The sequence below is a fragment of the Schistocerca americana genome, chromosome 1, assembly GCF_021461395.2.
Source record: "Schistocerca americana isolate TAMUIC-IGC-003095 chromosome 1, iqSchAmer2.1, whole genome shotgun sequence".
NCBI classification, from domain to species: Eukaryota; Metazoa; Arthropoda; class Insecta; order Orthoptera; family Acrididae; genus Schistocerca; species Schistocerca americana.
Window position 1 is genome coordinate 1077370969 of NC_060119.1, and position 26647 is coordinate 1077397615.

Sequence of the window (26647 nt, forward strand, 5' to 3'; positions counted from 1 at the left end):
CGAGCCGGCGGAAGGCGGAGGGCCTCCGGCGCCGGAGCCGTGGGGCTGCCGGGGGCGGCGCCGGAGGCTGCGCCGTGAGGCGGCGCGTGCGCGGGGCGGCGGCGGCGCGTGTATAGGGCGCGCGGCCGCGGCGGCAGCCCTCACACGGCGGCGAGCGGCCAGGCAGCGGGCAGCGGCAGCCGGAGAGCAGGACAGGCCAGCATGCGCGCTGGCGCCGCCCCCGGCCAGTCCGACTCCAGCTTCAGCCTGCTCATCACGCTCTGGCGCGCCATGCCGCCCCTCCTCCAGTAGCCGCACCGCCGCGCTCCACGCTCAGGTCAGTCGCCGCGAAACCGCAACAGAAAGAAAAACAAACTGGCCTGCTGCGAGCGGGGCTAGCACACTGAGGGTTCCGTACAAACTTTATTATATACATAAATATATAATTCTTACATTCCGGCACTCGAGAACCTCGGCCATTTTTGCCTGTTACCCACACTGGTACCGGCAAGATATCGATCCAGGCGATTCCAAGATTCTGTCGAACATTTTAATTTCAATAATATAAATGTGACTTTAAGTCATGCAGGTGGCAAGCGACCATTACTATAATAATCTGTAGTTCTCCGTTCAGGCTGACTGGGTAGCAATGGCAAAAGTAAAACATCAGGCAAGAAATGATTTTATTGCTCATATGACGCGTTTCGGAATTTAGCCATCATCAGATACCCACGAACGATTACTTCAAGTTTTATGTCTGCAAACGTTTGTTTCACAAACAACTTGAAACGCCATACCCATGTGCAATAATCGCTCCTGGGTATCTGAAGATGGATAAATTCCGAAACGTTTCGTATGAACAACGAAGTCATTCCTTGCAGGATGTTTCACATTTACCATTGCCACGCAGTCAGCCTGAATGCTGAACTACTGACTGTTTCAATTTCAAGTTTGACATCGTATAACAAATGACAAAAAACATTTCGGAATTTAGCCGTCATCAGATACCCAGGAACGATTACTGCAAGTTTTATGTCTGCAAACGTTTGTTCCACAAACAAATTGAAACGCCATATCCACGTGCAATAATCGCTCCTAGATATCTGAAGATGGATAAGTTTCCAAACGCTTCTTATGAACAACGAAGTTATTCCTTGCCTGGTGTTTGACTTTTACCATTGCGACGCAGTCAGCCAGAATGCAGAACTACTGACTGTTTCAATTTCAAGTTTGACATCGTATAACAAATGACAAAAAAACATTTTTTCGTGTCATATTATTACAAATTTACAGTTTTTGGATTTTTTCCTTTGGTTGTGCTGTGAAATCTTGATTCCTGCCAGATTTCATGATTGTAGTCCAAACGAAGTGTCCTATAGGACATCCTTGCAGGATGTTTGACTTTTACAATTGCGACGCAGTCAGCCTGAATGCAGAAATACTGACTGTTTCAATTTCAAGTTTGACATCGTATAACAAATGACAAAAAACGTTTCGGAATTTAGCCGTCATCAGATACACAGGAACGATTACTTCAAGTTTTATGTCTGCAAACGTTTGTTTCACAAACAACTTGAAACGCCATACCCATGTGCAATAATCGCTCCTGGGTATCTGAAGATGGATAAATTCCGAAACACTTCATATGAACAACGAAGTCATTCCTTGCAGGATGTTTCACTTTTACCATTGCCACGCAGTCAGCCTGAATGCTGAACTACTGACCGTTTCAATTCCAACTTCAACATCGTATAAAAAAAATGACAAAAAATATTTTTGTGTCTCATATTATTACAAATTTACAGTTTTTGGATTTTTTCCTTTGGTAGTACTGTGAAATCTTGATTCCTGCCAAATTTCATGATTGTAGTCCAAAGGAAGTGTCCTATAGGATTTGATGAGTAACTTTCCGAGTATCAAAATATGTGACATAAATGGCCGTACCTTTTAATTGCATTGACATAGAAGCTTCAATTTTCTTACACAACCGAATTATCACAAATTTACAGTTTTTGGATTGTTTCCTTTGGCTGTACTGTTAAATCTTGATTACTGCCAATTTTCACGATTATAGTTCTAAGGAAGTTCCTATAGGATTTGATAAGTAACTTTCCGAGTGTCAAAATAAATGACGTAAATGGCCGTATCTTTTAATTGCATTGACATAGAAGCTTCAATTTTCTTACACAACAAAGGAAAAGTAGGCCTTAGTGTGTGTCAAAAATTCCAACTTGATACATCTGGCCGTTCCTAAGGAAAATGAGTCTTTACGGACAGATGAACAGACAGAGTCAGTTCAGAAATCACAAAAATACTTTTTTTGGCGGCATATAATTATAAATTTACAGTTTTCAGATTTTTCTTTTGGTTGCATTGTGAAACCTTGCTCCTTTCCAAATTTTATGATTATAGTCTAACGGGAAGTACCATATAAGTTTCAATGAGTAAGTTTCCAACTATCAAAGCATATCACATTATTGACCGCATCTTTTAACTGCTTTGACTTAGAAGCTTCAATTCTTTTACATAGCCAAGGGACCATGGATTTTAGTATGTAACAAAAATTTCAACTTCGTATGTCTACCCATTCCTAAAAAATAAGGGACTTAATAGACGGACGAACAGACTGTGTGTCAGATAAGAAATGACGAAAACATTTTTCTGGTGTGATAATTACAGATTTACAGTTCTCAGATTTTTTTCTTTTTTGCCAAATTTCGTGATTCTAGGCAAGGGGAAGTTCCCTATAGGTTTGGATGAGTGAGTTTACGAGTATTAAAATATGCCATAAATGGCCTTATCTTTTGATTTCATTGAATTAGCTTACATTCATTACACCGCCAAGAGACCGTAGGCCGCACTATGTGCCGTAAATTTCAATTTCATACGTCAACCCGTTCCTTGGGAAAAGAGATTTTAACAGTCGGACGGACAAACAGACAGACAGACGGACAACACACTGATACTATAAGTATTCTGCTTTTAGCGATTGAGTTAAGACTGGAAATGTTAAACGATCTATCGGCAATTTTTTCACAAAACGCCTTTTCAGTGCTGTTTTGTTTTCGCTACCTGCATGACCCTACACTTATTCCTACTGCCGAATCGTGGAGAATACCTTTCGGACATTCATTATTACGGAACTCGCCCAAATTTATGGTATATGCAGGGCTTGATCAGAAATGAAAGTGGCAGAAGTGGGAACTCCAGATGGCCGAACGTTTAGAAGAAAATTGTCCAAAAGCGAGTAGGTCTCTCACACTGACGGTACCATCCGAACTTAAAAATGTATATGTATAGTTAATCTAGCCTGAGAATCAATAATCTTAACGATTTTTGCCTGTTATTGAAATCGATGTTGGCATCATATTGGCCTCAGGGATTCCGTGAACGTACCAAAATCTCTACAGCTACTCAGACTAGTGCGCACTTACAAAAAGAAGCGAACAGGGAACTTCAGCTTACGATCTAGAGGGAGAAGATTTAATAAAATATTTTTTGTTTGCGTACTAAAACATGACTACAACTTACGTTTTATGTTGGCATGCAATAATGTTCTTCTAGGCTTCTGACGGATGATGGATGGAATGCATCTTCAAAAGACAAAAAGATATTTTTATATGGTGTAACTATAATTTAACAAGTATCAGATTTTTTGCTTTACTTGCACTGCTAAATCCTTTTTCCTGCCGAATTTCATGATTCTAGGTCAACGGGAAATACCGTACAGGTTTTGATGAGTGAGTTTTCGATTATCAAAATGTGTGACAAAATGGCGTATCTTTTGATTGCTTTGACTTAGAATCTCAGAATTTTTATATCGCCATGAGAGCATAGATCTTAACATGCAACATAAATTAGAACTCGGAACATCTATTCATTCGTGAGAAAAAGGATTCTTAACAGTCGATTACACAGACAGACGGACACACAGACAACAAAGCGATACTGTAAGGCTTCCGTTTTTACGGATGTTATATATTGAGGGACGGAACCCTAAATACAGAAATTTTGGTACGGGTCGGGCAATATATGAACCATTTAAGTTAGCGTGGTGTCCACGCAGCGCTAGGCACAATGGAAAGGGAATGGAGCGATAATCCGAAGGTCGTGGGGTCGACTCTCTATGCGGAAGCTTTACTTTTGTTTTCAGGTTTTAAGTGACTTATACCGAAAATAAACAGAAATAATCGTCAGTATATTGCATTTATTAATATTTTCATGAAAGTTATTGAAACGAAAGGTAAAGGAAAAATTTGAAGTTGGTAATAAATTTCCAGGGACGGTTTGTAAAGGGTACACGAGAATTATTTTAATTTGGGGTGATATTTATGGTAAAGAAGGGGAAACAGTAATTTTCTCAGCATCGTACACACGTTACACATGGAACATTTTCACAACTACATGGGTGTTTTAAAGTTGATACAGAAAAACAAACGTGGTTTACATTCGTAAAAGATTCCCTCTCTTCGGAGAGATGGCAGCAAACCAGGTCGAAGTAAGTCCTGCATGGTTGAATTACAATCCCTAGTTGGGAAATTATTTGGAGAGCCTCGTGTACGCCGTAAGTATAATCCCTTCCTGGAAATTTTCCTTTGCCTTTCCTTTCCAGGTATTTTATGAAAATATTAATAAACACAATATACTGAGCATTACTTTGGTTTATATGCAGTGTTGAGAGTAAAAAAATGTTTCTGCACACGGACTCGTCCCCACGACCCTCGGATTACCGTTCTCTACTCTTTCGGCTGCGCCAATCGCTGCCTGAAAATTACGCTAACATAAATAGCTTATGTCCGCCCAATCCGAGCGGAAAATGCTATATTTTTTCTAAATGCTTGGCCATCTGGTGCTCCTTCTACTGTCACTTTCATTTCTGGTCAAGCCCTGCGCATTCCATAAATTTGGATAAAATCGTCGATGACTAGTAGATGCGGTCCCGTTGTTAGTGCCAAGCAGTAACCTCTGCAGTTCGGAGTGCCATTCGTTACACTCTCCTCCGTTTTAGCTGATGGACAGTTCGTGTGGCAAGAACAATACATGTAGGCTTCTTTTGTATCAGTGAAACACCTCTTTAATGAAGGAGGTAATTTGGGTTCTGAAAATACTAAAAGCGGTTGGAGAAATGAACAGACAAAACAACTTGTGTCTGGAAAACGTTACGAATACCCATTTCTTCTTCAACAGCACAGGGAGTTCGACAGCAAACTGTGCAACATGAGATCCAAGAATGGAGTTGTGTTAGAAACGAAAGTCAATACTGAATTATATTTCCCTGGAATCAGTCTTATTATTCTTTTGTAAAAAATTTAAAATATTTGGTTTTCTGACGGTTGTAGTATTTGAAATATTACTGCTCAGATTCTGTACTTTATTATTACAAATAAAATCTAGTGTATGAGTATTAACGGGACTTGAAACAGAAGTTTTCTTATTGGCACTTCCAACGTTTTTAATAAATTATTTATTTTATGTTTGCCTGATCATTTTCTTCAGTGATGACGAGAGCATCATAATTCTGTGGTATCAGAATATCTTCTCAGTTTTTTAGATACAAATATGTTATAAAGAAAAGGAGGTACACTGGTTTTTGATTCTCCTTACAAATGTGAGATTAGGCACTTACTGTGTTTAACGTATCTACATCTACATTTATACTCCGCAAGCCACCCAACGGTGTGTGGCGGAGGGCACTTTACGTGCCACTATCATTACCTCCCTTTCCTGTTCCAGTCGCGTATGGTTCGCGGGAAGAACGACTGCCGGAAAGCCTCCGTGCGTGCTCGAATCTCTCTAATTTTACATTCGTGATCTCCTCGGGAGGTTTAAGTAGGGGGAAGCAATATATTCGATACCTCATCCAGAAACGCACTCTTTCGAAATCTGGACAGCAAGCTACACCGCGATGCAGAGCGCCTCTCTTGCAGACTCTGCCACTTGATTCCTACAGAGTTCAAAATGGTTCAAATGGCTCTGAGCACTATGGGACTTAACATCTTAGGTCATCAGTCCCCTAGAACTTAGAACTACTTAAACCTAACTAACCTAAGGACATCACACACATCCATGCCCGAGGCAGGATTCGAACCTGCGACCGTAGCAGTCCCGCGGTTCCGGACTGCAGCGCCTAGAACCGCACGGCCACCGCGGCCGGCCCTACAGAGTAGATTCTGGGTTTCCAGAAATGACATGATACACGAGAAAAAAACATGTTCTAAAATTCTACAACAGATCGATGTTAGAGATATAGGCCTATAGTTTTGCGCATCTGTTCGGCGACCCTTCTTGAAAACTGGAACTACCTGTGCTCTTTTCCAATCATTTGGAACCTTCCGTTCCTCTAGAGACTTGCGGTACACGTCTGTTAGAAGGGAGGCAAGTTCTTTCGCGTACTCTGTGTAGAATCGAATTGGTATCCCGTCAGGCCCAGTGGACTTTCCTCTGTTAAGTGATTTCTGTTGCTTTTCTATTCCTTGGACACTTACTTCGATGTCAGCCATTTTTTCGTTCGTGCGAGGATTTAGAGAAGGAACTGCTTATGTCTGAGCATTTTAAATAAATTGTTTCGTAACGGTTGCCATAACTAGAAATTTATTAAAAAACAAATCCATTTTCCACCGGGCTGGACGTTCAGCTAGGTATCCATTCCTAATGAATGGATACCTATGACGCTTAGAATCATATTGGCGTGACGGGGTGACGAAAATTGATGGAATGTGACGGCATGCCACCAAATATGAAACAGTCTGTCGTGGAGCTTATCGTTAAACTGGCTATCCTTTATGGCGCAGCTGCAGATAGTGTGATAATATGTTTTATATACTCGGAAGAAACAAACATCGCCGGCCGAAGTGGCCGCGCGGTTCTGGCGCTGCAGTCTGGAACCGCGAGACCGCTACGGTCGCAGGTTTGAATCCTGCCTCGGGCATGGATGTGTGTGATGTCCTTAGGTTAGTTAGGTTTAACTAGTTCTAAGTTCTAGGGGACTAATGACCTCAGCAGTTGAGTCCCATAGTGCTCAGAGCCATTTGAACCATTTTTTGAAAACAAACATCCAGGGGCTGAATTGGTCCAGTGGTTCCATGTGTTATCAATTCCAATGTCACGCACACGAGGAAGAATCGTAGAGGGCAGAGCACCTCCATCTTTTCACAGCACAATAAGTAACTTTCCAGCCAATTTACCATCCGGAGTAACAGTCGGCATAATTGTATATGAATGCGGTAAGATATTGGTGTTAGTTAATCTTGATACAACTCTCTTGGTACCTCTAATTTCCAGGGTTCCTTACATATGCATTTCCTCTTCAAGTCCCGGTTGTTCAGAGTTGAAACCAAATTCCTTACTGAACGGTGGGATAAGTTTGTTTATCTAACTACAAATTTTCTGGCCGATTCCGCATTTTGTTGTGCAGCGTCAAGGTGACACATTGTTTGAAATTTCGTTATCTTACATCGTCCATATCTGTAACACTGTATGAGTTCTATACAACCTTCCACTGCTTCCCTTGAAATCACTGTATTCTATGTCGCGCACAATATGATGTGCATAACGCAGTAGGTCACTATCAGTCACGTCCTGTAAATTGAATCGAGTATCATTGAGACTTGGAAACAGAAGTTTTTGTAACAAGTTCGCCTTGTCCTCCCATGAATATCCATAATTTTTGTTATGCACTATACGGTCATATTGCTGCGAACGTATTCGAAATCTGTTCATAATTATTTTTACTATGCTGCGGATGATCTTTCATGTACGTAATTATGTTTAGCACCCTCTCCTTGAACAAGCAGTGCCCTTTAATATGTTTCACTGGAGTCAGGATTTGTGGCTCCCTGTCGGACAATGATGATGGACTGCATGGCTCCGCACCTGCTTCAGTATCTCTTTCATTTATTAAGCACGTATCGCCATCATTGTATTCCTCATATTCGTTGACCGCACAGTCGAGCTATACGGCACCACATAGTCCACTCATTTTGCTGGAAAGCTAATATTTCTTCTGCGACTTCTTTCTCACTCTGAGAAATTCCTTGGGCTCCTTTCTGACGAAATGTCAACATTTCAACCACGGCAACTGTTGTTGTAGATATAATGCAGTGTTTGCTTTGTTCATAATTGCCATTGCCTGCTTCGTATCAACGCCGCTAACATTGCAGCACTGTTGTGATTTACTCGTCGGCTAAGCAGTTTCATCTGCGCTCCGTAGCCTCGTACTTTGCTCACCATTAGACATCTGCAATCCCGGCCCCTTTTGCCATTGGTAGCCAATATTGTGGCTGAACGGTAGACAATATGTGGGGCGTCGAACGCCGTGAACATCATTGGCCTATTGCGACCTCGCACTCAAGCGGTCCCTTATTAGTTCTCTAGGAAGATATGAGTTGCAGTGCGTCATTATAAATAGTGCATTATGTGTTTTATTCGGTAATCCACTTTCTCTGCTCAAGACCTGTACAAAAGCCTTATCACAGCCTGACATACTCGTGAACTCCACATCTACACTCCTGGAAATTGAAATAAGAACACCGTGAATTCATTGTCCCAGGAAGGGGAAACTTTATTGACACATTCCTGGGGTCAGATACATCACATGATCACACTGACAGAACCACAGGCACATAGACACAGGCAACAGAGCATGCACAATGTCGGCACTAGTACAGTGTATATCCACCTTTCGCAGCAATGCAGGCTGCTATTCTCCCATGGAGACGATCGTAGAGATGCTGGATGTAGTCCTGTGGAACGGCTTGCCATGCCATTTCCACCTGGCGCCTCAGTTGGACCAGCGTTCGTGCTGGACGTGCAGACCGCGTGAGACGACGCTTCATCCAGTCCCAAACATGCTCAATGGGGGACAGATCCGGAGATCTTGCTGGCCAGGGTAGTTGACTTACACCTTCTAGAGCACGTTGGGTGGCACGGGATACATGTACATGCGGACGAGCATTGTCCTGTTGGAACAGCAAGTTCCCTTGCCGGTCTAGGAATGGTAGAACGATGGGTTCGATGACGGTTTGGATGTACCGTGTATTCAGTGTCCCCTCGACGATCACCAGTGGTGTACGGCCAGTGTAGGAGATCGCTCCCCACACCATGATGCCGGGTGTTGGCCCTGTGTGCCTCGGTCGTATGCAGTCCTGATTGTGGCGCTCACCTGCACGGCGCCAAACACGCATACGACCATCATTGGCACCAAGGCAGAAGCGACTCTCATCGCTGAAGACGACACGTCTCCATTCGTCCCTCCATTCACGCCTGTCGCGACACCACTGGAGGCGGGCTGCACGATGTTGGGGCGTGAGCGGAAGACGGCCTAACGGTGTGCGGGACCGTAGCCCAGCTTCATGGAGACGGTTGCGAATGGTCCTCGCCGATACCTCAGGAGCAACAGTGTCCCTAATTTGCTGGGGCGTGGCGGTGCGGTCCCCTACGGCACTGCGTAGGATCCTACGGTCTTGGCGTGCATCCGTGCGTCGCTGCAGTCCGGTCCCAGGTCGACGGGCACGTGCACCTTTCGCCGACCACTGGCGACAACATCGATGTACTGTGGAGACCTCACGCCCCACGTGTTGAGCAATTCGGCGGTACGTCCACCCGGCCTCCCGCATGCCCACTATACGCCCTCGCTCAAAGTCCGTCAACTGCACATACGGTTCACGTCCACGCTGTCGCGGCATGCTACCAGTGTTAAAGACTGCGATGGAGCTCCGTATGCCACGGCAGACTGGCTGACACTGACGGCGGCGGTGCACAAATGCTGCGCAGCTAGCGCCATTCGACGGCCAACACCGCGGTTCCTGGTGTGTCCGCTGTGCCGTGCGTGTGATCATTGCTTGTACAGCCCTCTCGCAGTGTCCGGAGCAAGTATGGTGGGTCTGACACGCCGGTGTCAATGTGTTCTTTTCTCCATTTCCAGGAGTGTATATCTGTACAACGTAAGTCACCTTGCGGTTTGTGATGGAGAGTGTTATTGCTTCACCATTTCCCTGTTCCATTCACGAATGGACAGCGGGAAGAAAGACTGTCGGTGAGCATCCACACCCGCAACATTAATTTCTCTGTGAATTTTAAAATTTTCCCGGTGAATTGACTGTTCAAACAAATTTCGGGCTTGCAACCGGTCGTCGTTCAATACTTCGCACGATATTTCAACTGGGCACCTGCCAGTCATCTTCAGGTGAGCCGTCGCAGACTGGCGAAAACGTCCTCCGTTCCGCAATATATAGCGTACTGTAAGTATTCTGCGCATGCGTCGAAAACTTGATAGTTGAACCACGCTGCCGCTATATATTGCGGAACGGAGAACGTTTTCGCCAGTTTGCGACGGCTCACCTAAAGACGACTGGCAGGTGCCCAGTTGAAATATCGTGCGAAGTATTGAACGACGACCGGCTGCAAGCCCGAAATTTGTTTGAACATTAATTTCTCTATTTCTACCGTCGCGCTCGATTCGCGAGGCGTATTGTGCTAAGGTAGTAATATGCTGCCTGACCATTCTTCACACTTACTCTCTGGCAAAGTTAACAATAAACCACTCCGCGATCCACAACCACTCTCTTGGAGTGTCTGCCATTGAAGTTTGTTGAGCGAGAGTTTTTCCTTCTCCTCCATTAATCTTTAACTTGTAAGAGTCCCAGAATGTACTCAAGAATCGGTCGAAAGAGGATTTGATAAGCTACTTTTTTCATGGGTATATTACATTTCCTTGCAATTCTTTCAATGAATATCAGTCTGGTACCTGCTTTTCCTGCGCCTATTTTTACGCGCTCGTTCCACTTTAAATAGCTCCGAACGCTTACTCCTGGATATTAAGGGGGGATATAATGGATTTTCGTCCAAAAAATCGATTTTTCAAAAATATTATCTTCTTGATCTATACAATTTAATCTATGTCGTGTGTGAATTTTATCGTGATAGCAGCTTTAGAAATGCCTTTAAATTGTTAAACTGATTAACTCTGCACTGGCGGCCACTACCGCCTTTTCCGACGTTTGGGAAACTGCTTGCTTCAGCGGAATTTCTGTCAGTATGAAGACTATTTTTTTCGATATCTTTGCCTGACATCTATGCCTTTGGCTGACATCTATATCTTTGCCTGAAAACTTTCTTGCCTGTGGTTTATTTACGTTTCTTTCTGACACATACTAGTAGGTGGAAGGTTGAATTCGCAAACTTTTAAGTGGAAGTCAAGATTTAGGAATATTGGGTGGTGGAAAAACTGTGTTTAGGAAAATGGAGGTTTCATGGAAATCGGTTCACCAACAAAAAAGAGGAATCATCTCGAAAGAAGCTTCAGCATCGAAATTTGGGACAACAAAATTGTACAGGTGCGTGAATGATGTTGATATGGATTCCACTGGATTCAGACTTATTGATTTAGAGCTTCTCTGCCAGGCTATAAAGCTTTCATGTTCATCTGTTAGCTGTAAAAATACGGAATGCATGGTTGTTGTTGAAGAAAGAGGAGTGGGAATAGCTTGTGATTTTAAATTAATTTATATTTCCTGTGGCTATGAATTGTCATTTGCCTCCTCCAAAAAAACTGACACTGGTGCCTATGAAAGCAATTATAGGTTAGCATATGCTCTGAGATTCCTTGGACAGGGCAGGGAAGGAGGTAATTTATTGTGTGGTTTTTTGGTTTTCTGAGCATGGCTCCACCTTGTGCAAGGTTTGAAAAAATAAATAAAGAAACGTCTGATGCTGTATGCCATACTGCCAAAGTTTCTTTGAAAAAAACAGTGGAGGAATTGTTGGAAATAAACGAAAAAGAAATAGATCCTTGGGTAGATATTCATGACAGTGAATCTCCTACAAATGTTACTGACCTGTGTGTGTCTGTAGATGGGACCTGGATAAGAGGGGTCACACATCTCTGTATCGAGTTGCATCTGTTATTGGTATTGACTCAGGTAAAATTTTAGATGTAGAAATTACGGCTAAATACTGCCAACAGTGTGCAACAAGGAAAACGTCCAACAATGAAGACAGTGACAAACTGTGCATGAAAAGCATGCAGTAGTATGCTCTAAAAATTATAGTGGCTCAAGTGGGGGCTTGGAGGCTGCTACAGTTGCGAGGATGTTCTCCAGATCTAAGGATCAGTATGGTGTTAAGACATACTAAATACCTTGGTGATGGGGACTCCTCTTCGTTAAAGCTGTAACAGATAAAAATCCGTAGAATACAACAATGGATAAGATGGAATGAGTTAGCCACATCGAAAAGAGGCTTGGTGGTGGGCTCCCTCGCTTGCTGAAAGAGATGAAAGGTGAAGTACTTGAGGATGGAAAACCACTAGGACGAACAGACAGGCTTACTCTGAAAGAAGTTGATTCTCTTCAGTTATTTTATGGGAGAGCTATCAGGCAAAATATACATAATTTAGAGGCAATGAGGCGTGTTGTGTGGGCATTTTTTTTCCACAAACGTGTTGTGTGGGCAATTTTATTCCGCAAACAATCCACTGACCAAACATCAGCCGGCCGCTGAGGCCGTGCGGTTCTAGGCGCTACAGTCTGGAACCGAGCGACCGCTATGGTCGCAGGTTCGAATCCTGCCTCGGGCATGGATGTGTGTGATGTCCTTAGGTTAGTTAGGTTTAAGTAGTTCTAAGTTCTAGGCGACTGATGACCTCAGAAGTTAAGTCGCATAGTGCTCAGAGCCATTTTTGAACCAAACATCAATGCACAATCTGTGGACGGTGGTGTAAGTTCAACAACAGAAATGAAACTTATTCACATAAACACTCACTACCAGAACCTGTTATCAGTTCAATTAAGCCCACGTTCAGGTTTCTTGCAAACACAAAAAGTGTCTTCACGGAAAGACATAAAATGTAAATGAAAGCCTCAATAATTCAATTTGGATTAGATGCTCAAAAAGGACATTCTGTAGACTTGAAGTGCTCGAAATAGGTGTCTATGAAGCAGTTTTATGTTACAATAACGGAAATAATGGCAGTATTGAAGTACTGAAGAGAGTTGGTATAGATCCTGGTGTGTTTACAACAGAAGCATTTTACACCATCGACGAGAGCAGGGTCAAGAAAACTAACAGAACAGTACCTTACCTGCAAATACAGGCCAGGCAGATTCGAAGAGGAGAGAAGAGAAACCTGGAGGATGAGGAGTATCAGTATGGAGGATTTTAAAATTGAGGTAAGCTTATTACATGTAGAAATATGAGAAGAAAATCTTTGAACCGCATTTTCTCTGTTTCACATTTTTTACTTTATTAGAAGTCTTTTCTCAAAAAGTATATGCGCTAATGCTATGAAATTATCAGGAACTGTTCGTAACGTGTTGCTGTCTTGCTGGAACTAAAAAATAAGAAATCCTGCAATTAAAACCTGATTTTTAGATGATGGTATGTAGAAAAAAGTTAATTTTGGATGAGCAAAATTAAAAACTCTGTCAGTGATATAATTTGTACCACAAATTAAAAACTGTAGTTCAGTGGTCTTATAACATTCTCAGGAGACTACAATAAAATTCTCAGATTAATTGCATGATTAGAATTTGAGTTATGGCTTTTTATAAAAAAGACAATAACAAAATTGAAAATTCAAATTTCTGGCAAAATATTAATCCTGCATATTAAATATACGAAGTTAATTTGACATCTGACAAATTCCCCGTCTGCTAGTGACCCCTGAATCCAATCATAAACCTGGTCTGGTATTCCGTAAGCTCGTCTTTCGTACACTAGGCAACAATACAAAACTATACTGAATACCTTCTGCAAGTCACGGAATACAGCATCAAGCTGGGTGTCATGGAATAATAAAGCTAACTGTTTACAAAAATCCATGCCGTTTCCTACAGTGAAGATTTTCGCTTTCCAGTAAGGTTAGGTTATAATGACCAGAATTGTGTCGAGCCACCGCCAAAAGACTACACACAACGCGTAAAAGAAGGCCACACCCGTGACTCCAACCCACGACCAAATGGTTGACGAAATCTCTCCGAGAACGGCGTGGCGAGAACGGCTAAATGAGGGCGCCGCAATGGTTAACGATTTTTATTGACTTTCCATCTCTTAACTGTTTGCTTATATCTGCTTTATAACGCTAATTTCTTTACCTGTTACTTGAGAATAATTTCAGAACAAGATGAAAAACTTTCTGACGGCAAATTATTAATTTTGGAGTAGAGTTGTAGTACTTAGCAATACTTTACAATATACTCTGATGGATATGCTTCAACACTCTGCGAAAATAGTAATTTTCATTGCCTGTGCACGTAACAGCTCAACAAAATATGTTATACTAGCTTTCTGGACAGTAAAAGCAAAGAGACAGCATTTCAAGCAGAAACTTAAATGCTAATGTCACAACTAAATATGTTTATTGTTCAAAGAAGTATTAGCAATACGTATAAAAGAGACTATTGTAAATCTGAAGTGAAAAAGTTAAGTTCTTTCTAATGTTGAACTGAAATGAAAAAAATTAGACTTTTAAACTGGCATTAAGAACGCAAAAATACATTCAGCGCTGTTTTGTCTCCCATGTAAATTTAATGTCAGTTAATTGTAAAGAACATACACATCAGGAAGGAGGAAAAAACAAACCTTGTTGTTTACATCAGCCGCGCGGGATTAGCCGAGCCGTCTAGGGCGCTGCAGTCATGGGCTGTGCGGCTAGTTCCGGCGGAGGTTCGAGTCCTCCCTCGGGCATGGGTGTGTGTGTTTGTCTTTAGGATAATTTAGGTTAAGTAGTGTGTAAGCTTAGGGACTGATGACCTTAGCAGTTAAGTTCTATAAGATTTCACATACATTTGAACATTTTTTTGTTTACATTAGTTACAGATTAAAGAAAGGTTAGACAAAATATTGATTGACACGTTTGGCCTTATTCGCCAAGGCGAGTCGTCGGTAATCAAAGGGTTAACGGTCTTATGCCGCTGGTGACATTAGTTTTCTGTGCATGGTTCGTCTACATTATGACCCGCTTTGTCTTTTAGTGATAGTTATGTGTGATCGCGACCATACACACAAAGAGATCAGCCGTTCTGTCACTGGCTAGTGAAGTGTTGAGGTACCTCGTGGCCGGCACTGGATCACTGCAGAGTTTCGCCGTTCAAGGCGTCAACGTCAACACTTTAAACTGCCTGCAGGATGAACACTGCTCTGGACTAAGTAGCATGATGTGGAAAACTTTGAGTCATGAAATTCTGAAAACGTTTTTAAACTAGCTATTGAGAACTGCTTACAGTTATTTATTAGATACGTCAGGTACGTCTCGACCTAAGGCTATGGACACTTGACTCAAAGCTGTGGCGTGGAATTTGTTACAATTCTTCATTAGTTATCTTTTTTTAAGGGATAGGGGGGTATAGTAAGGACTTTTTAACAGCACACTCACACACACTGAAAGTAACGTCGTTGTTCCATTAGCCGCCTCTGTTCAAGAAATTCGCACTATGACAACGCTTTCGAATGACGACACAAATAAATAATTACAAAATGTTGTGTGTGTATTCCAACAAACATTGCTACCATTGGACACATAAAGTTAAAATTTCCTTATCGCAAATTATAATGCATTTCTCTACATCTTAGACCCCAAGCGTTCCATATCAGATTATTTCCTCCACAGTCGCATAAAACGTTAGGAACAGGTGTAAACAATATTTTCATGCCTAAAACTACGGCACATCAACGACTTAATTCTCTCTTTGCTGTATTGAAATGTATGTATGCTTCTCTGTCCTGGAAAATTTTTCTCGATTGTGTCGCTCGTGTGCAAATAAAACTGTGTGTTAACAGAGTTTATGTCTCTACCTCTTGCAATATTACAGAGAATGCTGTAAACTTCCAATATCTGAAAATAAAATAAGCAGGAAGTTCTGATTAATTTTCAGATCATACATATACTTCCAATGGCACAATTTGCGTCCAATGAAATCCGACTACCGTGTTCCTATTAGCTCGCTCATTTCATACTATCAGTCCCCACTGTGTGACACAAACTGCGTCATGTCAGGAGCAACCTGCCACCTCAGCTACAAGAAAGGAATACATTTTTCATAATTTGTTCTGCCTTAGAGTCATGATTATTTATAATATTAGAATGTGCGAAATCTGACTTTGTGATTAAAGATTAGTTTTAGTTGAGAGGAAAATGAAAAAAAAAGTATTTTTTCCGCATCCGCAAAGTTATATAGACATGCAGTTATGTGTATTTAAAAATATACGTTGTAAATACCATTATTATTTACGGAAGGATTCCTGGTTAGTAGTCAACACATTATTAGCAGTATTTTAATTTTAGCTATAAAATTTCAGCTGTGTATGCAGAGTTTTTTATATAATAAGAATTGACGATTATTAAAACTGCTTTAAAACGCAGTTTTTGTTTTGTAACCTACACCTGAAATGTTGGTCTATGAATACAAAGTAAATATACTCCTGAGACTAATAAAACAATAAAATTAGAGAATGAAATTTTCACCCGGCAGCGGAGTGTGCGCTGATAAGAAACTTCCTGGCAGATTAAAACTGTGTACCGGACCGAGACTCGAACTCGGGACCTTTGCTTTTCGCGGTGGTAGAGCACTTGCCCGCGAAAGTCAAAGGTCCCGTGTTAGTGTCTCGGTCCGGCACACAGTTTTAATCTGCCAGGAAGTTTAATAAAATTGGACGTTTTATGCGTCAAATTTTATCCTAATTGAGAATTATGTTTCAATTTGCACATAAGAATACCACCATTCAAAAATAGTTTATTTTTTATTTTTTTATTTATAGTTATCACTCATCCCGCTAGTGTTATGGCGTCATCTACCTCACTCTACCTCATGTAAATTTTCGGATTGTTAAACAACTTTCACAACTAAGATCCGCAATATTCCATTTCAAATATTTCAATGTTTTAGGGACTGGTTTATTACTTGACCTGTTTAGAGTGGCTGCGGAAATAGTTTTGAGCACATTTCTATAAAATAGCAGCAGCGGGACTCACAGGATACAGATTTAAATAGAATAAAGAATTGCGTATTTAAATCACTCAAACGAATTTGGTCTCTATGTCATTCTGTATCACAACAGTCCAGTTATTTCCAATTCAGTCTTCAACAGTTTTGCCACAATCTGTGTTTCACTTTTACATAACGCTGTGCTCCAGACACCAACACATTCCTAAACTTCAGGTCAGTATATGACGTAACCAGATGTATATTCCTAATAAAGCGTCCTTTGCCTGTTAGCTTCATTGCTACGACCAGCTGAAAGAATGTTAACTTACTGATTTTACTCTATCCAAAAATTGCAATAACACGAAGTGCAGCAGTGACTGAAATGACCTATTTAAGAAGCCCTGAAACGAGTTTTTTCCAGTTTAAATTCTCATAAATACATACACCGAAAATTAAGTTGTGTTGTTTCTTGTTTAACTGTATTTCATATATATTTAATTCAGTCATCCAAATTATTAATTTCGGACGTGGTGTGCATACATGTTATAAACAACTTGGGGCGATGTTTGTAGTATGCAACATTACTTGTTCTTGTTAACATATTTCGTTTGCAAGGTACTCTAGTCCCATTAGTGACGCATAGTTTCTGGAACTGCATTTTAATACTGTTTGTAGTTACTTTCCTGGAAAAACTATTTTAAAATAATGACAAAAAGTTTTCCTTCATCTGAAATGTCAGCACCCCTCGCGGTTGACTGTGATTGTAAATTCCAAATTCTGTAAATGAATTGAAAGTTTTAAACAGTGTGCTTCATTAACCTAGTCGTTGAATTTCCGACGTTCTATCAATGAGAGGATACGTGGCTACCAAGGGAATCTCCGTCAGTTTATTATTGATAATTGTCGCGTTCCAGCAGTAATTCATTACTTATAGAAGATGCCAGCTACATCTTTGTCTACTTGAGTTTCCTTCTACCGACCTTTATTGGAAAGCTTCCTAACCAAAGCATAGAGTAGACGTCGGAATTACTTTCTCAAAGTTTTATCACCTGAGAAAGACAGTATGAAAATGTTGTTAGTATTTACAGCCATTCTTCCTCAGTTGTTGCTTCTGTTTTGTTTATCACAAATTTCGTCTTTTTCAAACGAAAATTTATTTTGTTTCTACACAAATACAAACATTGGGTTGCAATAGACGGAATTTTTCTTAATTCCCTGATAAACAGAAGTGACAATATGAGAACTTGCCTTTTACTCAAAAATTATTTTCTCAGATCGTCACCTATTATGCAGTCTCTCTTGGAGCACCCTTTAACTACACGTTGACATCCCCTATCTGCGTTTTAGCACTCCCGCCTCGCTGCCACGCAACAGAAATGGGAGAGCCATCGTTTTGTAGAATTTCTTGTTTCTTTTCTGCTGTTCCTGTCCAGCGTCCTACATATTGTGCCATACATTTTTTTATTGAAAAATGCAACCTTGTGTGCAGACTTTCCTTCACACCTGTGTCTGACATTATGTCCAAGACATTCGAAGTGTATGGCTGTTCCAAAATCACCTCAGTGCTAATGCAGTCTTTCTACAGAAACGTCATGGTCTTGATTCGCTGTTTCTGCTGACTTAGCTGAATCCCAGTAGGAACTGTTGATTTACGTTCTCGAAGCATTTAGTCAATTTATAGAGTGAACGATACTGTTTACAGATGCCCAACTTGCCTAACTCTCTAGTTTACTGTGAGTATATTTACTATACATGACTTGGAAAGCCATGGCGAAAAGCATTTTGCACAGATTTTGTCTTATGACTCTATCGGACGTTTTATGCAGTCAATGAATGGGATGTGTGTTTCCAAATTATATTGTCAGCGTTTCTCAATCATATGTTGTATATTGTATACAGGGTCGACACACGAACCATCTTTGCGTAATCCATTTTGATCTTCGTCCAACAGTACATCCGCAGCTTTTCTGTCTCGCATTGTAATCATTTTGGTATAGAGAAAATATCCCGTGTTCAGTAAACTTGTTTGTAGTTCTTCGGACCCATTTCACCGATTGAGAGTTCACCAAAAATTTCGTTAGCAGCTTCTGTACAAGTGCGAACAATATATGCACCGCATTGGGGAACTGCACTTCCGTCGTTGATAATGCTAGGCGAAGTGAGAACATCTCGTGGCTCATGTATAACACCATAGGCTTCCAAACACTGACGTCTTAAATAACGTACCCAATCACTTGAGCAGGTATCATACGGTTCTCCGACGCATGCTCTTGTCTGCACTATGTGTATAACTAGCCCCGTATTTACGCTCTATAGGACCTCTAGGCTGAGCCTATAGCGCGGGCCCTGCAACGGAATAACAAACCCGCAAAAATATCATTTTAGATCACTTATGTTTATAACTAGCTCTATCCTCGTGGTTCCGCCCGTTTGCGCATACTTCACATATATTTCATACACGCATTTATATTGCACATATATTTAACGTATTTCTCAGATATTTATTGATTATTTCCTCTGTATCTGTAGCGAATTTCGCTGTGCGTTTTCTTCTGACACTGAGGAAGCTTATAATTTGCCTGGGTAATAAATATGAAAAAATGGGTGTACAATGGTTCATCTTTTTAGGTTTGAAAATGGAACCAACATTTTTTACATTTGTTATTTCCTCTCGTTTCTTGACATTTTTTAACAGGGTTTTCCATAATCTTTGCATGCACCACTCCTCATCCCCCCCCCCCCCCCCCCTCCCCCAGGGCAGTATTGGTGTTTTACTCGAACAGAACTTTTACACAAATAATGAGTGATGCATACACCAAATTTTGATGATATTTTTCCAGACGTGCCTGAGCTATGCTTTTACGTCACCACTTTTTACGTCAACAGTGAGCCATTAGTGTGTTAATAGTGCTCTACTCCCAAAGTAATTTTTTTCAGGATAGCAGATGATACATGTCCCAAGTTTAATGGAAACTGCTTCAGGCGTACAGAGATGCACTATGTGATTAAAAGTATCCGAACACCTGGCTTAAAATGACTTACAAGTTCGTGGCGCCCTCCATCGGCGCTGCTGGAATTCAGTATGGTGTTGGCCCACCCTCAGCCTTGATGACAGCTTACACTCTCGCAGGCATACGTTCAATCAGGTGCTGGGAATAGCAGCCCTTTCTTCACGGAGTGCTGCACTGAGGGGAGGTATCGATGTCGGTCGGTGAGGCCTGGCACGAAGTCGCCGTTCCAAAACATCCCAAAGGCGTTCTATAGGATTCAGGTCAGGACTCAGTGCAGGCCAGTCCATTAGATAGATGTTATTGTCGTGTAACCACTCCGCCACAGGCCGTGCATTATGAACAGGTGCTCGATCGTGTTGAAAGTTGCAATTGCTCTTCAACAGTGGGAAGCAAGAAGGTGCTTAAAACATCATTGTAGGCCTGTGCTGTGATAGTGCCACGCAAAACAACAAGGAGTGCAAGCCCCCTCCATGAAAAACACGACCACACCATAACACCACAGCCTCCGAATTTTACTGTTGGCATTCGCCATGCCCACACTCTGTCATCGGATCGCCACATTGTGTACCGTGATTCGTCACTCCACACAACGGTTTTCCGCTGTTCAATCGTCCAATGTTTACGCTCCTTACACCAAGCGAGGGGTCGTTTGGCATTTACCGAAGTGGTGTGTGGCTTATGACTAGCCGTTTGAACATGAAATCCAAGTTTTCTCACCTCCTGCGTAACTGTCATAGTACTTGCAGAGGATCCTGATGCAGTTTAGAATTCCTATGTGATGGTCTGGATAGATGTTTGCCTATTACACATTACGACCCGCTTCAACTGTCGGCGGTCTCTGTCAGTCAACAGACGAGGTCGACCTGTACGCTTTTGTACTGTACGTGTCCCTTCACGTTTCCATTTGACTATCACATCGTAAACAGTGGACCTAGGAATGACTAGGAGTGTGGAAATCTCGCGTACAGACATATGTCACAAGTGGCCTCAATCACCTGACCACTTCCGAAATCCGCGAGTTCCGCGGAACGCCCCATTCTGCTCTCTCACGAAGTCTAATGACTACTGAGGTCCCTGATATGGAATACCTGGCAGTAATTGGCAGCACAATGCACCTAATATCAAAAACGTTTGTTTTTGGGGGTGTGTGGATACTTTTGATCACATAGTGTATACTGATATCCAGTACTTTTACATTCACAGCTTATGACCCCCAATCCCCCTCCCAGGGGTGATAGGTCTGTTTTAGCCCCCCCCCCCCCAGTATTTTTATGTACATTATTATACAAATAACGAAAGTAATGAGTTGCGTATAATGTATATAAAAATTTGGTTTAAATTGCTCCAGCAGACGTTCCTGAGCTAAGCTTTTACGTCGCCCCTCCCCCCCCCCTTTCATTCCCACCCATACTCCTATGGGATGCAGATGCTTCTTATTCCCACAACGCTTCTTTCCAGATAGTAAATGATGTGTATTTCAAGTTTCGTTGAAGTCGATCCAGTAGTTTAGAAGGAGACGTGGAATGCACATACATACACACGCAACTGATACAGATTTCATAAAAATTTTCCATGCAATTGTGTGACTTAAGGAATTGATAAGATTAAAAAATAAAAAGAACTGAAGTCATTATGCTTTATTAACGTTACTATGAAGAATTATGTATTAAAAAAGGAGCAAAAAGTTGAATTTCACGTCCACGCAAAATCGGTATTTTAGTTTTAAAAAATGTCACGTTGTAAGAATAAACAATCGGCAACAGTGTAATTATTACGACTAAAAATATTGTTTAGTAGAAATTATTCGTATTTTTATAAAAACGCTTTTGTTTGTTTGGTCTTAACACAGTATCTTGTTAGGGAATAGCTTTACCTCAACACGGATTTCCCCAGCTCCAAGAGTTAAAGAATTAGCATCTTTCAGCAGGAAGTAAAATATTTTGTGGGTCTTGATTTGGAAAAATGAGGTATGGAGGAAATTACCTTTTCACATAATCGAAATCACTTCAAACGGCGAGGAAGCGCGGAGTTTGAGAGGGGAATGCTGAACTGTCCACTGCAATATTCAGCCGCATAAGCTCAAACAAAATAATCACGTAGACGTCTTCAATGAATCTGAAAAGGAGAGGTATCCAGGGATGGGATCAAGTTTTTGAGCCCCTCTATATGGTAATGTAAGTCAGGGTCCCACGTATCTCACCCTGCAGCCTTTCACGCTGGTGGGCGCTCGTTTATTTGTAAACGGCGAAAAAAAAGGTATAATAATTTTGAGTGTTTGCTACAGCCGTAAAATTCATGGTAAATGGTGGCGTTGTAGCGTAGTGGCTTGACGTGCAATGGTCACGGGTTCGAAACCTCTCAGATGCTTTGAAACTTGTTTTGTATATTTATTGAAATGACTTTTATCATTATTTTTGTTCAGTTACTTGGTTTAAATGTATTTTTGTTAAATTTCTATTCCTTTGTTAAGTCACTTTAATTATCGAAGTAACTTTTAGATTTGCTGTTATTTTTTGTTCCTATCTTTTTCTATATTTGGAATCTTTATGCATGTGATTTCCATTATTTTTTTGTATTAATTTCGACTTAATTTCTTCCGTTTGATCATCTTACATTTTCGTTCATATTATTACATTCATATGCGATTGCAGGCTTTCTCGGCGTCTTTCAGTTATGAGATCTTCACGAGTTATCACGGCTGATAACCTGTGATGATTTCATTATTAAATTCATTATTTCGATTTCTCATTTCGATTTTTAATCCTTTCTTTCGTTTAAATCTTCATCTGTCTTATTTTGTCCATAGCGCAACAGAAATTTATTTTTTCACCTCAATTTTTCGAATTTGTCGGCTAAAGACTCTGTAAACTGAGAACTGCTCAACAATTTATCTCTGTGAAACAAACATACTGTGTCAGTAACATTTACAAAAACAAGTCATTGTAAGAACACCAAAGAAGTACACCTTAAGCAGATTGCTGCAAGAAGAAGTGTCCTAACGAATAACACATCGGATTATTTCTCTGATAAGTAGTCTTCACGCCACAGTTGATCAAAACAGACATCATCAAATTCAACGACTAGATTTTTATAGTGTCTGTCGAATAAATAAACTGATGATCGAACAGTTTAAAACAAGATCTAGTAGCACATTTTACGGCCACAAGTAGTACTCATGCTGCAAACGTGCTGCAAAAGGTTTCAAATGACAGATGAAAGGGGCATAGTGAGTAAACTTCCTCTTTAAGGAAGGAGAGCGGAATAATCCTTTCCATTACTGAGATCTAGCCTTCCACCTACAGCATATAAATCATACGGTAAAATTATAAATAAAAGAGTAGGAACAGACTACGATTCTGTTTTAACTTAGGAACAGTCACGAAACCGAGCGTTCTTATGGTATTCAGTGTACAACAAACAACAAAAAAAGAGGAAATTTAATCTCAAGACTCGATTAAAATTTATAAATTTGGCAAAAAAATCCACTGTGTAGGCAGAAACAAGCTGACGACCATCCAAAGAGCCATACTAACACCATGATTATTGTATGGAGCGGAAGAAAGATGCCACCTGAGATACAGACAAATCAGGGAGCAAGATAAGGTGTAGTAATCTTCAGTGATAGTTAACATCTAATTAAGTATAAACCTAGAACAAAAGTAGGTCCCCCCGTATACAAAAATTTGAAAACACACACACTACATGATCAAAATCAAGTAATAACAGAAAAAGTGAGGATAATCTGCAAATGAGTGTGTACAAACTACATCTCTTAACGTCCCAATAGAATTTAAAAATTTCAAACTAAAGTAATAATGCTCTTAGGAAAACCTTGGAGGAAATAACACATTTCCAGTATCTTGAGCGTGGTATAATTAATGAGGGACAGATATACATAATTAATAAGACTAGAATATAAGCTGTACTCTCAAAGAAGAAGCAAGAAAAGGGACTTGAATGAAATTTTGGCAGCTCCTACGTTATAATGTGGGCCGAGGAAGAAATACGAAATACAAACGTCCGAAATGATGTTCCGCAGACTGGTAAATGGAAAAATCAGTAATATCTCTATCGGGAAACGAGAAGAAATACAACCGACAACAGAAAAGAAACAATAAAGACAATAGAGGAAGAAATGAAATGTGCATGTACTCTGAATGTCGGAATCAAGGATTTCAAAGGAAATCTTGCATTTAAATCCTGAGGAAGAAGATAATATGTGGGTAGACCTAGATGACGAAGCCTGAACAGTCTATCGCAGCCTAAACCAGACAGGTAAGGTGAAAAACAAGAAGTCAATGACAGGCTGTATCATGAAACATAACTTGTAACAGTTCTGTAATATTTCAGAAACGGATCAATATTGAAATATTTCAGTTTATCGTTAGTAACGGCAAATATGTCAACTTACTTTAATTTCAGCGTAGCCTACATCTTCTTACTTTATACTAAAAAAATCACGTGTAATAGCAAAACTTTGTTAAAATTTTATTACAAAGGTGACTTTTCCAATATTCCGTGTCTAAAGAAACGTTGTAAAGGACGATCGTTGTCCAAGGCGCGGGTACCAAACATAATTACGGACATGGAAGATCATCCGCAGAATATAAATAGAAAGCTGATTTCGAACAAGTCCTCAGCAATTTTACCGTATAGAGAATACGAAAAACTTCGGTTATTCAAGGAAGGAAGAAGTGCACTTCTTAATGAAACTGAGTTTACGTGTTTCAAGGCTGCTCGACTCAACGTACAGGATGTGCGCGACACAGATTACAGTGATTTCAACGTAAGCACTGGATGGTTGCATAACGTCAGACTGTACTGCGGAACTGGAAGGCGTAAGATAACGAGATTTCAAACAATGCGTCAACTTGACGATGCACAGCAAAGTGCGGAATCGGTTCGACAATTTGTAGATGAGATAAACGAACTTATCTCGTCGTTCAGTGAGGAACTTGTTTTCTACTCCGAACAGTCGGGATTTGAAGAGGAAATGCATACAAAAGCAACTCTGGAAATTAGAGGTACCAAGAGTTGTATCAAGATCAACTAATATCAGTGCTTTAACGTACTCGTATACAATTATGCCGAATGTTAATTTGGATAGTAAATTGGCTGGAAAGTTATTTATTGTGCTGAAAGGAATTGGAGATGCTCTGCCCCCTATGATTCTTCCTTGTGTGCGTGATCGTGCAAGGGCAGATGGGAATATTTATGTCACAGCGAGCAAGAGTGGAGAGAAATACAACTATGGTATGAGCTGTGCTTTTGGCGATTACATTTTCAAAATAACTTGCTTTTGCTTGATTCCTTGTCTGCATATAAAAATCCTCCTCCTCTAGAGCAAGCTATCCCTCAGGAAAAGTGTATGATATTGTAATTTCTACCACCTTGAACCATTGGATAAATTCAGTCTCTGGATGCTTGTTTTTTTCCGTGCCTAGAAAACATAGTATCGCACTACCTGCAGCTACGCCTTAAAGGACAGCCAATTTCACGATAAGCTCCAAGACGGACTGTTTCGCATCCGGTTGCATGCCGTCACATTCCATCAGTTTTCATCACCCCGTTACACCAGTATGATTCTATATGCATTCTTTAGGAGTGGATACCTAGCTGAACGTTCTGAACGATTTGTGTTCGCCTTCGATCTTGATGGTGCGAACCTTTGTGATAACTGTCAGCCGTTAAAGGCGGTTAAAGGCGCTACAGTCTGGAACCGCACGACCGCTACGGTCGCAGGTTCGAATCCTGCCTCGGGCATGGATGTGTGTGATGTCCTTAGGTTAGTTAGGTTTAAGTAGTTCTAAGTTCTAGGGGACTTATGACCACAGCAGTTGAGTCCCATAGTGCTCAGAGCCATTTGAACCATTTTTGATAACTGTTACGCGGCATTTTTCATTTGTTAATGGTGCAAGTTAATGGATTGTTTTGAACTTTTTTAAATGTCTTCGATGTCCATTTTGTGAAGTGTAGGACACACATCCCATAGAAGGCTGATCTCTGCACCTCCAGGACTCTCAGTTTCTGTCGCCCTCCTGATGTATATGATAAGTCATCAGCAGCTAATATTTTTCCTATCATAATTTTCCAAGGAGTCTTACTACAGTTTGTACTCTCGACCTCGCACCCAAGGATTTTTTTGTTGCTAAAATGTTAAATTTGACTTTTATTGATCTAAATGTTGGACAACAGGTATTTATGGAAATTAGCGGTACAATTACGTCCACATCACTTAATAAAAAGGGGGAAGTTGATTTATTTATGAAATTTTTGAAAGGAAGCAATGCATAAAGCTACATTACATTTAGTAAAAACGTGAAAGTATTACGTGAACAATTTTGGAATTGTCATTTTCTCTTTTTCCAATAAAGTGACCCATCCAATCAAACCGTCACTATCCAGAACTTTCTTCCTAGAGGTCTGTGACAGTACTGATCTGCTAATGTTGCTTCTTGCATCGTGTCCAGTTTTCAGATATGACGTGGCAATGTACCTTCGAATATCTTTGATACTCCTAGCCTCCCGAGATGCTTTGCTGTAGAATACATTCGTGTTTATCACTGGCATTTGGCCAATACCATTTTTCCCACGAGCTAAGATTGTAAGATTTTCCGCCCATGGTGATCTGCGCGACACATATAATTGTTGTACTGACTCACCAAATAAAGCTGTTTGGGGACCCAAATTTGTTTTCACCGTTTCACAGGTGATTTCATAACATTCTATCGAGGTGAT

General features: G+C 40.8%; 1 protein-coding gene across 1 annotated transcript in view; it reads left to right on the forward strand.

Moving 5' to 3' along the window:
* The first annotated feature begins 234 nt into the window (after nucleotides 1-234).
* The window catches only part of LOC124550003 (sodium-dependent dopamine transporter), a 552321-nt gene continuing 525908 nt past the window's right edge, over nucleotides 235-26647 (forward strand). The window contains exon 1 of the mRNA XM_047125279.1: nucleotides 235-316. The gene's annotated coding sequence lies outside the window, so the exon portion shown is untranslated. The remainder of the gene's footprint in view (nucleotides 317-26647) is intronic.